General features: G+C 45.4%; 1 non-coding gene across 1 annotated transcript; it reads left to right on the forward strand.

The window, feature by feature from the left end:
- Nucleotides 1-12,423: 12,423 nt before the first annotated feature.
- On the forward strand, nucleotides 12,424-12,555 carry LOC115803615 (small nucleolar RNA SNORA72). Its single transcript, XR_004024371.1, has one exon. It is a non-coding gene; the product is annotated as a small nucleolar RNA SNORA72 (small nucleolar RNA).
- The last annotated feature ends 3,881 nt before the right edge of the window (nucleotides 12,556-16,436 follow it).

The following is a 16,436-nucleotide window of genomic DNA, read 5'->3' on the forward strand; positions in this document are numbered from 1 at the left end:
GTGTATATATGTGTGTCTGTTGGGGTTGGATTCAGCTGTGTGTGAGAGAGAGTCAAAATAACAGTGGTTTAAATGAGATAGAAGTTTCTTTTTTCTCTGACTTCAAGTCCAGACCTAGTGGTCCAGGGCTGGTGGTGTGTTTTTAAAACAAAGTTGCAAATTCTTTGACTCTCCTCCCATTGAGAAGTGCAGGTCTATGACCCTTCTCCTCAACTCTGGGTGGGCTTGTGACTTCTTTGACCAATAGCATAGGCAGAGGTGATGTCAAGTGACTTCCAAGGCTTGGTTGTGAAAGGCCACGGAGCGTCTGTCTTGATCATTGGAACGCTTTCTCGTGGAGCCCTGAGCTGCCACATAAGAAGTCCAACTCTTGCGAGGCCATCATGCTCGAGAGACCACACGTGGGTGCTCCAGTTGACTGTCCCAGCTGAGCCTTTCACCAAAAGCTGCCCCTGCCAATGCCAAGATGCTAGACATGTGAGTGAAGCTGACTTGGACATTCCAAGCCAACCCATGCACCGGCTGAATACCACCAGGTGACCTCAGTCAGTGGCACAAAGGGCAAGAAAATCACCCAGCTGAGCCCTGTCTGGAAGTTGCACTTACACTTCCATGTACATCCATTGACCAGAAAATAGTCATATGACCACCCTTCCTGAAAAGAAGGCTGGGAAATGAGGTCTTTATTCTGGGTAGATACTGCCTAGCTATTAATAAAAAGTTCTATCACTATAGAAGAAAAGGAATCTCACATTAGGGGAAGGTTAACAGTCTGTCACTCTGTGTGTGTGTGTGTGTGTGTGTGTGTGTGTGTGTGTGTGCGCGTGTGTGTATTCAGGGAGCAGCTGGACCTGGAACATGCAGCTCTGGTCCCAGGCTGACCCCTCACCTCCCGGGGCCAGACTGCTGGTACCTACTTCATCTGACACCACTTCTGGTACCCACATTCTGGGTGGATGAGGGGACCCTGGATTAGGGCAGTGATTTCTCAGCATCCTCTAGACAAGAGGGAAGACAGGCTGGAGGTGGGTCCAGCCTGGAACCCCAGGCAATGCTTCTGAGTCTGGCCTGGGGAGCCCATTTCCAGGTGGGCCAAGGACTTACAGTCTGGTCTTTTGGTCCTTGGGAGTAACCTCCTTCCCCGCCAACTTCCTGCTTCTGCAGGTGAAACCCATTCACACCAAAGTTCCATTACATCCTCACCTGAGGAGGTACCTGGCTTGCTTGTATACAATATTTCTCGATGCTGGTGAGTGGGCAGTCGGAGTGATACTGGTCAGCCAACTACAGTGTGGCCCAGTGGTTGCTGCACAGTCTCTGGAGTCGGAAAACTGGGTGAGAACTGGGCTCCACACGTACAGGTTGTAAGAACTTGGGGCAGAGCTCTCAGAGGGTCAGTTTCCTCATGTGTAAAATGGAGATAATAAGAACTGCCTCACAGAATTTTTATGAGAATTAAATGGAGTAATATAGATGTAGCAGTTATCATAGTGCCTGGCCCATAAAAAAGCCTCAACATATATTAGCTATTATTATTATTATTACTGCTACTACTAGTACTAAGCCCTGAAAGGCTGTATCTCTGCCCCCAAGGAAAGGGGAATTGGGAGAAAAATAGTAAGTTTGTACAAGATTATTGATGTACAATTTTTTGAGATCTTACCCATTTTTTCTCCTTCCTGTTGGTAATTTTAACACCTCATCCCCACCACTTCCTGCTTTTCAAGGAGCTGGGTTGTCCTGTGCTCATTGCCTCAGAGGATGACACCTCAGAAATAAAGTTGCTTTCTGGCCTCCATCTCCAGAAATCTAGTCTTCAGGGGAATAGAGAGACCTCTGAATAGAGACTGAATATTTGAGGAAAATATCATACGTGAAAGCCGGATGGGGTGTTTGAGAGGAGTGGGGCTCCTTTCAGAAACTGGAGACGCTTCCTCCAGGCTAAGGGGGAGAAGAGACGGAGAGGAAAGGATGACTCTGTAGGTGGCCCTGAGTCTTAGCCAGAGGGATCCTGCGGTGTACTAGGGCTGGAGCCTGGGGCAGCAAAAAGGAAACGGCGGTCTGGGGAGGTGGGGCAGATGGGAACTTGGCTGCCAAGAACCCTGGACCCTCAAGCCTGGCATGGACATAACAGAGAAAGCCAAGAAATAAAGGACATCTCAGCAGTAACCCAGTGTGGGACAACCAATGGCCCGGCTCTACCAATCAGTTGACATAGAGGCAGATGACGTAGAGGGCTGAGCACTTGCACACTTGCCTTGGGACACCTTGACAAAATGCTGGTGCAGGGCTTCCCTGGTGGCGCAGTGGTTGAGAGTCCACCTGCCGATGCAGGGGACACGGGTTCGTGCCCCGGTCCGGGAAGATCCCACATGCCCCGGAGCGGCTGGGCCCGTAGGCCATGGCTGCTGAGCCTGTGCATCCGGAGCCTGTGCTCTGCAACGGGAGAGGCCACAACAGTGAGAGGCCTGTGTGCAGAAGGAAGGGGAACCTAAAATGGCCTTGGATTAAACTAAACTCTATGGTTCAATACAGATATAAAGTTCACATCTATTTCTTATACCCTGCAGTAGAGAACAGAGTCATTCCTGCTATGCTGTGTCAAGTACTTTATAGTTTATGACAGGAACCTGTGGAGCTGGAGTCACCTAGACCTGGGTTTGAATTCTAGCTGAGTGATCCCAGCTAAACTACCTAACGTCTCTGGTCTTCTGTTTCCTCTGCTACAACGTAGGGATCCTAATCTTAACCTCACAGGGTCGGAGAGAAGATATGAATGAGGTAAGGAATGTGATGTTCCTGAGTCTGGCCCTGGCCATCCAATATTTGTTGGTTCTGTTACACAAATGAGGACCAGAGAGGTGGAGTGAGTTGCCCCAAGTCACACAAGAAGTGATAGAGCCTGGGGCCCCTGATTTCAGACTCAGATGCCGAGAGACATCAGGAAGGCCAGACAAACTGGGAAGTCTTTCTGGGGAAGAGGGCTTTCTCCTGGGGAGGCACTCCTAAACGTCATTCCCAAGCTTCCCTGGGACCCCTCCACCAAGCTGGGAGAAAAGAGCTTCACTGGTAGGAACTTCCGCCTTGGGAACGGAACAGCCCTAGCTCCTGATCCGTTCCTGTCAGTGCCAGCCAAGCACTCCTGGGAGCCAGGTGGTTTCCAAGCCAGGCTTCACCTGCACCTCTGCATGGGTGACTACGTCAGGGTGTCCATACCTGAGGAGGGAATTTCCTGAACCCGGCAGGCCATGGCCACAGCTTGGTCCTGAACACTGGAGGGTAGGGGGATACTCGTGGCTTCAGTTGTGCCAAGTATGTAGGATTCTGAACACAAAGAACACACACTGTGGGTCTCAGCTTTGGTGGCACCCTTTTCTGAGTTTTCCTCCTGCAAGTCCCCCACAGCTTGGGGACAAAAGCCCATGTTCTGCGTGTTTCCTGGTCTGCAGCATCCCGGAGCAGGCAGCAGATTTCTTTCAGCCTCCACCTCTCAGCAACAACTATTCCCTTCCAGGTAAGAGAGTTGTGGGCCTGGCTCTAGGGGTCTCCAGAATCCAGAGCCATAATAAGGATTTAGAATTGACTGAAGGAATATCTTGCTGATAGAAGGAGGAGAAGGCTCCAGGGCAGCCCTCGTCTATGGTACAGGTTCAATGGCATTGTTTTTAATCTGGGATCAGAGAGATACATAGGTATTTCTTCTGTGCCCTGCTTGCTCTAAATCATGTTTCTCTCTCCTTTGGGAGGCCGCATGGTACAAAGAGCACAGGCTTTGGAGGCAGCAGACCTAGATTGAAATCCTGGCTCTGCCATTCAGTTTTCTCATCTGTGAAATGGGGATAATCACGTCCATCTCAATTAGCTGTTGGAGGACTTTGATACGAGCACATGTGAGAAGGCTGGCATGAAGCAGGTGGTTGCTGGAAGGAAGGTGGATTCTGAGAGATTTTCTGTTGGGGGACTCCTGGGTGCCCACCCTGGGACCATGTGGCACAAAGAATTGAGGAGAAACAGAAGAGAAAGTAACTGCCTTCTTAGCCCAGAAACTTTACAGCAAGAGTGGCAAACAGATGCCAACAGGGGTGGGCTGGTAAACGTTTAAAAACTGGCGCCCTGGAAAGATGTGTGCAAACACATAAGGTTATTAAAATGTTTTATTTGTATAAAGAATGTGTAGCACACAATTTAGAAATAATAACAAAATATACAATACTCTTTATGGTCAATTCCATTTAGCCAATTCATTCCCACAAAATGCTTTCACTGATTTTTGAGGGCCGCTTGTATCAGTAATCAGCCTCAGGTTACAACTGATAAACAGGTGTACTTTTGACGTGAATGTTGGTTGATATTTTTGTTGAAGTTAAGGCGTAAGATAAAGTGAAACAATAAAGATTTTTTCTTTTGTCTGAACTTCACTTGTTAGTCAATGACTGAGCAACTTCCTTGCTGAATTGCACGGTAGTTTTCAAATACTGAAAGACTAGTTCCTCAAATTTTTGTGCTAATCATAATGTAACAGCTACAGATGCGACACACTAAGTTTATTGATGTTATTAATATTTTCTCCATCAATACCTTAACTCTAGGGAATTTCCTGGCAGTCCAGTGGTTAGGACTCGGAGCTTTCACTGCCGGGGGCCTGGGTTCAATCCCTGGTCAGGGAACTAAGATCCCACAATACCTTGCGGCATGGCCAAAAAATAAAACCAAAAAACTTAAGTCTAGACAATCATCAACACAATGAATCAAGCCCCGTTTTATGGTGTTTGCCGATTTCCATGGTGTAAATACTCCTACTGTGGCCAGTTTCATGCTTCCAATGTGACAAAACTGAACACAGTGTTGGGAAGAGATGCAGTAACACACCAATATATAGTATGTCCACCATATAGGCACAACAAATGTAAATAACCTCAAGAGCATAGATAATAGTAAAATGTATTAGTAAAATAGTAAACATAATAGTAAAAATAGTCATTAGGAAGTTGAGTTTTGTTTTCAATTTAATGTACTTAATTGTAAGCTTATATAATTTAATTTTTTTATAATGGCTCAACAACTGACTCTAGAAATGTGACAATCAACTCTTGTGAATGGGTACCAGCCAGCTCCAGCATACCACTGCACAGGAGATCAGATGGGTCTTGTAAGTAGGAGAAGCCGGGTGAGTGTGGCTGAGGGAAATTGGACAGCACCCCCTACTCTAAACAGAAAACCACTAAGCAGGTCCCGCCAGCTATTGACCATGGTATGTAGTATTGCTAGATCACCCAAGGTTTCAAAAGAAACCAGAAATGTGGATTTTTATGTGAATCTCTTGACTTAAAAAAAATTGGCTACAAATCAAGACATTTTTGAAAACACAGTGCTAGCCAATCAAAACACATTTATGTGCAGAATTCAGCCTGTGGGCTTCCATTTGTGACCTCTGCCTTCACGTGTGCCTCATGGACTGTCCTGCTGGGGACCCAGTGAGCAGGGCTGGGGTGAGAATGAGGTGAGGGAGGCAGTAGCCTCAGGCACAAAATTTAAGGAATGCTAAAAACCTCACTAATCAAGATAAAGAATATTTTACTGGAATATTTTCAAAAATTTGAACTGATGCAAAAAAAAAAATCCATGTTGAACAAAATAATGTTTTTGACACAGAAAAGATCAGTAACGGTATTGTGCCAGGCCACATGGGGGGCTGAGGCAAAAGGAAGAATCTGTACTACTGATTTGGAACTAGAGGAGCTTAAGAACCCTGCCAGCAGTGCCCCTCTCTGGCCCTGTGTTCTAGGGCTTTGGGGCGGGCAGAGATACCTAAGATATGGACCTGGAAACCCTTCCAGGCCTTGGATCTTCTTGCAGGCCTCTATGATCTGTGTGGTTCCAAGGAACACCCAGAGAAGTCTACCCAGCAGTGTCCCCCAACCCCTGAAGATCTGAGTTCAGAGGAGGAGCTGGACACACTGGAGGTGGAACTGATTTGCATGATAAGGCCTGTAGCTGCTGAAAACCTGGGGATTCACTACTCTTGACTCTGCAGGGTCCTTGTTACATGACCTTGGCTGGCTGGCTGGGGCATCACTATTTCCTATGATACGGTATCTTTGCTCTACTCCCTGACTTCTAGCCTGTCACAGCATCTTGTTTACCCCTCTTGGAGTTTTTCCTTTTGGATCTTAGAATCTAAAGGTCAACTTTTTCATCCCCTGCCTCCAAGCAGGAAAACACTTTGCTTAGCCTAGATCAGGTTCTCAAGTTTGTTCCCCATGGGCCATTGGCAATGGAGACATTTTTGATTGTCATGACTCAGGGTGGAAGGGGGGTTGCTACTGGCATCTAGTGAATAGAGGCCAGAGATGCTGCTAAACCTCCCTCAATGCACACGACAGTCCTCTATAATGGAGAATTATCAGGTCCAAAATGTCAATGTGCTGAGGTTGAAGCTGAGGTTGAGAAACCTGGGCCTGCACAGATAGATCTCTGCCCTATTTTCAAAGTTCTTCTGAGAGACTGTGCTCTCATCCATTGTATTAAAGCCCCGGCAACCAGAAACTTCAACCCTCATTCACTCATGTGGACAGCTTGTCTTTTTGAAAGTTAAGGGGAATAGAGAGAGGTTCCAGGGGCAGCTCCAGGATTCTGTTTAGGAGGGGACTAGGGAAGACGATCAAGTCAGCTGTGAAGGCTGGGGTCCTGTCTTGCCCCCGAGTTTGCACAGTAAGCATGCTGCTGCTCTATTTAGATTGTACTCGCATTTGGGAGGCTGAAAGAGAGGGCTGATGGTGATAAGGGGTGTCAATACCCCCCTCTAAACTATGCCTTGGCAAGCTTTGCAGTAATTCCTAGGATTAGAAGCTACAGACATGTAAAGTTAGATAAGATTTTTGCAATGGGAGGCAAGAATGGGGGCTGTGAGACTTGCCTCTTCCACATCCTGGCATGGTGACAAAAAGTTATATGTGACTCCGGAACCTGGAGGAGAAACAATCTAAGTTATGAATAGTCTGCTGTGGCATGTTGAGAAAAACATGCCTGGTGCCATGTAAGTCTGAAAAAGAAATAAATGCCCAGGACGGTTGGAAGGTTCAAAAGCCCATTAGTCAGGAATATTTCTGCGGAAGCCTAATTGCAGTGTAAGTGTTCAGACTGTCTTGGTTAATTTGGGGTTGTGCTGGGGAGAAACTTGGAGAGTTGCTGCTTCCATCCTTTCTTCCTCAATGTCCTTTTCTCTGCCAGTTTGTTCTCCTTGTCCTTGTCAGGCAGCAAGTGGCATGCCTGGGTATCAGGCACAGATGGAACTGGAGTTCTTGCTGTGGGCCAGAAATAGTTATACAAATATCTGGCTGCTGGGGCTTTATATTTATCCGCCCCCCCTGCCCCCCGCCTTCCCTCCCTATTCCTTCCCTCACCTCAATTCCTCCCTTAAACCTTGTGATTTCTGTGTCCACAGGTACCCAGACTGGGGTTCCTGGGGTCTTCTCACTTCCTAGAGGGACAGCTCCTGGCGGGAGAGAGGATTCTCCTCAAATGCCTTGAGGCTGCAGCCCAGGACCTCAGCCTGAGGTCACACAGAGTCTTGGCCATCAACCTTGCCCACGTGGCACTGCGGGCCTTTACGGGGTTGGCCTTCCTGCTGGGGCAATACTCCCTGTTTGGGTTTGATGTTCCATGCTTGTTTCATTACCACTCCTATCCCTGTCCCCCTAGTACTGACTCCTTTGTGTCCACGGCCGCAGAGAAGGTGATTTTTCTGAATTTCATATTTGGGGTGGGAGTGGGATTCTTTCTCCCGAACCTGGTGAAGCTGTAGTACTGGGGCTGGGTCTTCCCCTGCCAGCCCCTCTCTGTGGCCTGTGCCAGCTGCTGCCACTTATGGGGTGGCCTGCCCATGCTCCCCTGCTCCATTCTGATGAGACAGCCCTGGGCTCCAGGTGCCCTTCTGCCTGGAGGTGTAGGCCGGGTCAGTGCAGGCCCCAGCGCAGCACGCCTCAGGCTCCCTTCCTGATGGTGAGAGGCAACCGGCTTAAGGTAGCAGCAGAGACCTGAGGTCTGACTGGGCAATGCCACCGGCAAAAAACCCTGCCATCGCCATCACTCTCCTGCTTTATCCTTGAGGTTGGGGAATCCTGCTTCCTCTTGAAAGCATTACCTCAACAGATGTAGGATAGCAAAGTGATTAAGAGCAAGGCTTCTGGAACCAGACTGTCTGGGTTCAAATCCCAGCTCTGGAATTCCCTGGTGGTTCAGCGGGTAAGACTCTGCACTCCCAATACAGGGGGCCCGGGTTCGATCCCTGGTCGGGGAACCAGATCCCACATGCCGCAGCTAAGACCTGGCGCAGCTTAAATAAATAAATATTAAAAAAAAAAACAACGAAAAACAGATCCCAGTTCTGCCATTTACTAGCTGCATAGCCTTGCCCAAGTTGCTTAACCTCTCTGTGCCTCAGTTCTTTTACCTGAAAAAAATGGGAATGATAAACCCTACCTCCTAAGAGTGTTGTGAGGATAAGATGAGTTTATATATGTAAAGTACTCACCAACAGTAGCTGGTCACAATAAACATAAGCCATTGTATTTTTGTGTGTGTGTGTTTTTCTTTTTTTCTTTTTTTAACATCTTTATTGGAGTATAATTGCTTTACAATGGTGTGTTAGTTTCTGCTGTATAACAAAGTGAATCAGCTATACGTACACATATATCCCCATATCCCCTCCCTCTTGCGTCTCCCTCCCACCCTCCCTATCCCATAGCCATTGTATTAACTTTAGCTATCTGGAGGGTTGCTTTTGCCTTGCTGCCTGGCCCATGGAGAACTGTGGGATCAATTGCCAACTCCTCCCTCACTTGCTCCTATGGCTGTTGGTAGCAGAGGCCCCACACAGATCCTCCTTCCTAGTCTCTCCTACCCAGTCCCCACATCACCTCCCTGGCTCAGACTTGCCTGCACTGCTACTGCTGAACCTGCCAGCACCTTCCTGCCTGCACTGTCCCCTCCCTCCCTTCTAACCTGCACTTGCCTCCCGCTCAGCTCTCCACTTGAATTAACCCCTTGAAGCTCCTCAGCCTGGCATCCAGCATCTTCCACGAGCCAGTCCAGACCTCGCTATCCACTCTTTCCCATTCCAGCCACAGTAGGAGCAATGCCCGGACCTTCACCCGCTTCTTCCCACCCTTTGCTACAGTCCCTCCTGGGGAGCTCTGCCCTGGTTGGCTTCAGGGCCAAACTAACTGGGTTCAAATCCTGTTCTACCACTCACTGGCTGTGTGACCTTGGCCAAGCTGCTTGGGGTTTTGAGGCTCAGTTTCCTTCTGTATAAAAAGAGACTAATAATACCCACTTCACAGGGGTATAAAGCACCAGTGCACATTGTTCCTCAGTGGTGCTGTGACCGTCTAAATTCTACTATTATAGGCTCAAACCCTAGCCTCTTTCTGTGAAGCCTTCCTTGACCCCCTCCTCTGATCTGTTCCTCCTCTGAACCTCCAGGACGATTCCACTCGATAATTAGTCATGCATGTTGTGCCTCCCCTTGACTGTGACCTTCAGCAGTTATTTACATCCATCTTGCTGTGTAACTTTGCATGTGTCTCTGACTGGTCTTTGCACCTCCGTTGCAGGCAGGGCAGAGATGCTGAGCTTTGCAGGAAGAAGACACACAGTCCTGCTCTTAACTTAGTGCTTTGCATGGAATAGTGGCTCGACTCATCTATGCTGATTTAATTTAAGGTTGATATCTTCAGACCAGAATTAGGAGTGGCCAGAAAGGGTTTTGCCTGAGGCATGTCAGCAAACCAGAGGAGATGGACATTCCCCTGTCTCCTACAACTTGGGGCAATTTTAACAGCTAAGAAAGTTCTTTCCAAGTCTAATTGGAGTCCTGCTTGCTGCAGTGGAAGCTGTTCTCCTTGGGCCTCAGGCTATTGGTGTCTTGGTCCTGAGTAGCGGGGGACCAATTGCCTTTGGGTTATGCTAATAAGCTTGGATTCTAGTCCTTAGGCCAGGGTTCAGCAAACTGTAGTCCTTGGGCCAAATCTGGCCCACCATATATTTGTTTGTTTGTTTACATAAATTTATTTATTTTATTTATTAATTTTTGGCTGTGTTGGGTCTTTGTTGCTGCTCGCTGGGCTTTCTCTAGTTGCAGCGAGTGGGGGTTACTCTTCGTTGCGGTGCGCGGGCTTCTCATTGTGTTGGCTTCTCTTGTTGCAGAGCACGAGCTCTAGGTGCATGGGCTTCAGTAGTTGCGATGCACGGGCTCAGTAGTTGTGGCTCACGGGCTCCAGAGCGCAGGCTCAGTAGTTGTAGTGCATGGGCTTAGTTGTTCCAAGGCATGTGGGATCTTCCCAGACCAGGGCTCGAACCCGTGTCTCCTGCATTGTCAGGTGGATTCTTAACCACTGCGCCACCAGCGAAGCCCCCACCATCTGTTTGTAAAAATAATTTTTATTGGAACACAGCCATGCTCCTTCGTTTGTGCGTTGTCTATGGCTGCTTTTGTGCTACAGTCATAGAAATGAGTAGTTGAGACACGTGCAAAGCCTAAAATATTTACTATCAGATGCTTTACAAGATCTCCCAAGGAGGGGGTGTAGGATCCTAAGAGCGGAAGGTGGAGGAAGAAATCCTAGGAAGCACCAACACTGAAGGGCAAACAGAGGAAGTAGGTCCAGCAAAGAGATTTAGAAGAAGAGGTTCCAGGGGCCAAGCTGAGAAGAAAAGGCAGGTCAAATAGGCAGTAGTCAGCAAGCCTGAGAGGCAGTCCCTAGCATTAGCAATTGGTAGGTCATGGCTTGGGTGACCAATTTGTCCTATTTTGCTTGGAACTTTCTGTTTTAGCACTGAAAATCCCACATCCTGGGAATGCCCTCAGTGTTGGCACTGACAGCTGGTGACTCTACTGCTGTCCTCACCAAGAATGACGTCAAGAAAAGTTTAGCTTGCAAAGTAACTAACTTCCGGAGACATTATTTTCCCGATGAGCTGATAAACCTATGTCCTAGCTGGATCCTCTTTGAATCACTCCAAGCATAATGACAACGTGAAGGCCTCTCTTTGTACAGCCCTTGACCATCATGCAACCTCATTCCATCCTTACACGACCCTGTGAGGTAGGAGTTCATAGCCCTAATTTTATAAGAATGGAAACTGAGAGGTTAAGTGATTTGACTAAGCTCTCATGACAAGTAAGTAGCAAAGAGAGGCTCAACTTCAAGCCTTATATCTTCAGAAGCACATGCTCCAGCTGCCTCCACAGCTCTGCTTGTGTATGTCTATAGTCTAGGATGCTGGGCTCGAGGCTGGTGGGATTGTGGCTCATTGTGGAGTCAGGCAGAGCCCGTGAGATTCTTGGGAGCATGGAAGGAGTCCCACAACTATGTGCAGATCAATACAGAAGGAGTAAGCCTGCAGGTTCAGACAAAGGCCGACATATAAACTGAAGAGGGGCCATATTCTATGCAATAGCTGGGCTCTTTTTATTTTTTTGGCTGCACTGTGTGACTTGCAGGATCTTAGTTTCCTGACCAGGGATTGAACCTGGGTCCCAGTAGTGAAAGCACCAAGTCCTAACCACTGGACTGCCAGGGAATTCCCAATAGCGGGGCTCTTAAAGATATTTTTTTACTGTGGTAAAATATGCATAACATAACATTTACCATTTTTACCATTTTAACCATTAAGTGTACAATTCAGGGGCATTAAATACATTCACAATGTTTTACAACCATCACTGCCATCCATTTCCATTACTTTTTCATTATCCCCAACAGAAACTCTGTACCCATTGAACAATAACTCCCCATTTCCTCCTCCCCCTAGACGCTGGTAATCTCTATTCTACTTTCTGCCTCTATGAGTTTGCATATTCTAGGTACCTCATGTAACTGGAATCATACAGCATTTGTCCTTCTGTAACCGGCTTCCTTCACTTAGCGTAATGTCCTCAAGGTTCAATCATATTGTAGCATGTGTCAGAGTTTCCTTCCTTTTTATGGCTGAATAATATTCCATTGTATAAATGCTACATTTTGTTTTTTCATTCATCTGTTGCTGGATGGGCTCTTTTCATATTCTTACACTTCTAATAAAGATAATCATATATTTCTGATGTTTTTAAGTATCATTTTAGAGACAACAAGATACTATATGCCTCCTGAAGAAAGAAGACCATGCCACCTATGAAGTATCCTTCCCCCCAAAATAAAACTCTAATTTGCTCAAGCCTCTAGATCTATTTACCAATTTATAGGAAATACAGAGGCCAGAGTATCATATTAAACTACCCCATGGGGATGCAATCAACAAAGTCCAGATTGTGGAAAATCTGTAGGATAAATGACCTAGTTTCTCCCACAAATGAGTTGTGAGGGGAAAAAGGAAGAGATAGAAGAGAAACCTGTAGGTTAAAAGATACTTAAAAGTCACATCCTGCAAATATTCTTGCTATTCTGATTTTATAATAATCAGAGCAAGCTAAGAATTTGCTACACTAAGACCATGCATGTGTCCCCAGACCTAGTTCTTTCCCCAGGTCTGGTTTTATAAATGCTGGTGATAAATCAAGCCTGATTTATATAATGCATCTTACGTGGGAAATGTCTGTGACTCTAGGTATCTGATCAACCTCGAGAAATTACAGCACAACTAGTGTAATAACTTTTGAAGATAACTATTGCTAATTTGATGATTACCAGTTGCCATTAAATGAATTGTAAAAAAAAAAAAATGTCGACTAACTGCAACATGTGAATCTTGATTCAAACAAACAAGCAATTAAAAAAAAAACTTTGTGAAGATAATTGGAAATTTGAACATTGATGATTTGATGATATTAGGGAATTATTATTTAAAACCTTTAGGTGTGACAATGGTACGTGGTGTTGTTTAAAAAATAATCCTTATCTTTTAGACATACACACCAAAGTGTTTTCAGATGAAGTGATATGAGATCTGGGATTTGTTTTAAAGTTACAGTTATAGGGGAGAGTATAGTTGAAACAAGATTTCCAGGAGTTGATTGAAGCTGTATGATGGGTACTCAGGGGTTTGTTATATTGTTTCTTTTATTTTGTCTGTGTTTGAACTTTCCCAAGTTAAACTTTTTTATGTCATTTCAGAGACATGCTCCTTTTTTTGGGCTGGTATTCGGCAGGTACTCTCTTCTAAGAATTTAGCTTCACGTTTCCTAGAGAGGGTTCTGCACCCACACTGCAAGTGTCTATGCAAAGGAATAAAGGATCTTCGGCTAATGCATTTTGAGGAACAATATTCAACACGTGCTCTTGTCACCTGAACATCACTTGCTATCACACAGATATGCAATTCCGCGAGCTTTAAAAAAAAAACCGGCTTGCTTATTTGCGATCCTTTCTGGAGTGTCATATCGTGGTGGCTTACTGTGCGACGAGTATCATCATGCTTTACCTGTGCCATTTCCTCTAAGCCTCACAATAACTCTATGACTTACACATTATTACCAGCCTCCATTTTACAGATGAGGAGAGTCAGAGAGATTAATAAGGGCTAACATTTATTAACCACTTACTACCTGTCAAGTACTAGGCTAATTGCTTTAAATGAATTTGCTTGTTTTATCCTCACACTCTTATGAGGTAGGCACTATTATTATGCCCATTTTATAGATGAGGCAATTGAGGCTTAGAGAGGCCAAGGAACTTGCCAGCAGCTGCTAGGCCACGTGTCCTCTCAAGCCGCGTGGCCCCAAAGTCCATGCCCAGGACACAGCCCAGCAGAGTGACTCAGAGCAAGCATTCCGGGCTCTGCTATTTATTAGTCGTGTGGCCTTGGGCAAATTATTTCATTTTCCTCAGCCTGGTTTCTAATCTGCAAAATGGGGATAAGAACATCACCTCCCTAATAGGGTGAGGATGAGGACTAAATGGGACAATGCCAGCCAAGGGGTTAGCTTAATGCTGACCCATAGTGAAGGCTCAGTTGCTGTAAGGAATATTTATTATTACCAGCCTTCTCCCTTAGGGGCTTCTCGACTTGAGTCAGATTGCTTTAGGAGCTTACGAATTTTCTGGAAAACACTGGCCTTTCCGTGGTCATCTGGGCTATTTTATGTGGACACTGCTGTGATGTTTTTCTTTGAGGGGTGGATGGGGCTTTACTTTTACTTTTACTTAGAGCCAGGGCAGGGATTATTCTGACCTTTGAGAAGTAGAAGATTAATAAACAAGTGACCATGAGCCAGAGTCACTGTGGGCGTTGCTCTGGTGTTTCATTCTTGCCGGGTTTCTGAAATTGGTTCCTGGTTCAGGCTAGAGGAGCTCTTAGGAGCACCGTGTGCTACCCCCGAGTGCCCTGATGTGGACGCACATAAATAACACAGATGTTAATATGTCTGTTCATTCATTGCCGTGGTACAGGGGAAAGAACATGGGCTTTGAGTCTTGGGGACCTCAGTTTGAATCTTCACTCTGCCACTTGCAGGCTGTGTTTCCATAGCTGTGAGTGGGGAAAGTTATGAAAACAAAGCTAACAGTTATAGAATGCTTACTGTATGCTGGGAGCTGTTCTTTTTACATGTTAACTCATTGAATTGTTAAAAAGTTAATAAACTTTATTTTTTAAAGCAATATTAAGTTCATAGCAAAATTGAGCTAAAAGTAGAGAGTTTCCACATACCGCCTTCACCCTCCCCACCACCAGCCTTCCCCACTATGAACATCTCACACACCACAGTGGTGTATTTGTTACACCTGATGAACCTACACTGACAGATCATCATCACCCAAAGTCTGCAGTTTACATTAGGGTTCACTCTTGGTGTTGTACATTCTGTGGGTTTGGATAAATGTATAACGACATGCATCCATCATTGTAATATCGTATAGAGTAGTTTCACTGCCCTAAAAATCCTCTGTGCTCTGCCTGTTCATCCCTCCCTTATCCCAATCCTGACAACACCTGATCTTTTTATGGCCTCCATAGTTTTACCTTTTCCAGGATGTCACAGAGTTGGAATCATATAGCCTTGTCAGATTGATTTCTTTCACTTAGTAATAAGCATTTGTTTCCTCCATGTCTTTTCATGGCTTGATAGCTGGTTTCTGAATAATAATCCATTGTCTGGATGTACCACAGTTTAACCATTCAGCTACTGAAGGACATCTTGGTTGCTTATAAGTTTTAGCAATTAAAAATAAAGCTGTTATATCCGTGTGCAGGTTTTTGTGTGGTTATAAGTTTTCAACTCCATTGGGTAAAGAACAAGGAGGACAATTGTTGGGTCACATGGGAAGAGTGTGTTTAGTTGTATAAGAAACTGCAAACTGCATTATCAGAAAATCCACAAACAACAAATGCTGGAGAACGTGTGGAGAAAAGGGAACCCTCTTGCACTGTTGGTGGGAATGTGAATTGATACAGCCACTATGGAGAACAGTATGGAGGTTCCTTAAAAAACTAAAAATAGAACTACCATACGACCCAGCAATCCCACTACTGGGCATATACTCAGAGAAAACCATAATTCAAAAAGACATGCACCCCGATGTTCATTGCAGCACTATTTACAATAGCCAGGACACGGAAGCAACCTAAATGCCCATCAACAGATGAATGGATAAAGAAGATGTGGTACATATATACAATGGAATATTACTGAGCCATAAAAAGGAACGAAATTGGGTCATTTGTAGAGACGTGGATGGACCTAGAGACTGTCATACAGAGTGAAGTAAGTCAGAAAGAGAAAAACAAGTATCGCATATTAACGTATATATGTGGAACCTAGAAAAATGGTACAGATGAACCAGTTTGCAGGGCAGAAAGTGAGACACAGATGTAGGGAACAAATGTATGGACACCAAGAGGGGAAAGCGGGGCAGGGGTGGGGGTGGTGGGATGAATTGGGAGATTGGGATTGACATGTACACACTAATAGATAACTAATAAGAACCTGCTGTATAAAAAATTAATTAATTAAATTAAAAGAAAAACTCAAAACTGCCAAACTGTCTTCCACAGTGGCTGTGCCGTTGTGCGTTCCCACCAGCAACGAATGAGCGTTCCTGTTGCCCCACACTCCCACCAGCATTTGATGTTGTCAGTGTTCTGGAGTTTGGCCTTTCTATTAGGTGTGTAATAGTACCTCGTTGTTTTAATTTGCAATTCTCTATGACACGCGATGTAGAGTATTTTTTCAAATGCTTATTTGCCATCTGTATATCTTCTTTGGTGAAGTGACTGTTCAGGTCTTTGGCCCATTTTTAAATCAGATTGTTTGTTTTCTTATTGATGTGTTTTAAGAGTTCTTTGTTTATTTTGGATAACATTTCTTTATTAGACGTGTCTTTTGCAAATATTTTCTCCAAGTCTGTCGCCTGTCGTCTCATTCTCTTGACATTGTCTTTTACGGAGCACAAGTTTTTAATTTTAATGAGGTCCAGCTTGCCAGTTCTTTCTTTCATAAA

This window comes from Delphinapterus leucas, chromosome 19, assembly GCF_059928025.1.
Source record: "Delphinapterus leucas isolate spDelLeu-1000000601 "Yukka" chromosome 19, BTC_Dleu_Yukka2, whole genome shotgun sequence".
NCBI classification, from domain to species: domain Eukaryota; kingdom Metazoa; phylum Chordata; class Mammalia; order Artiodactyla; family Monodontidae; genus Delphinapterus; species Delphinapterus leucas.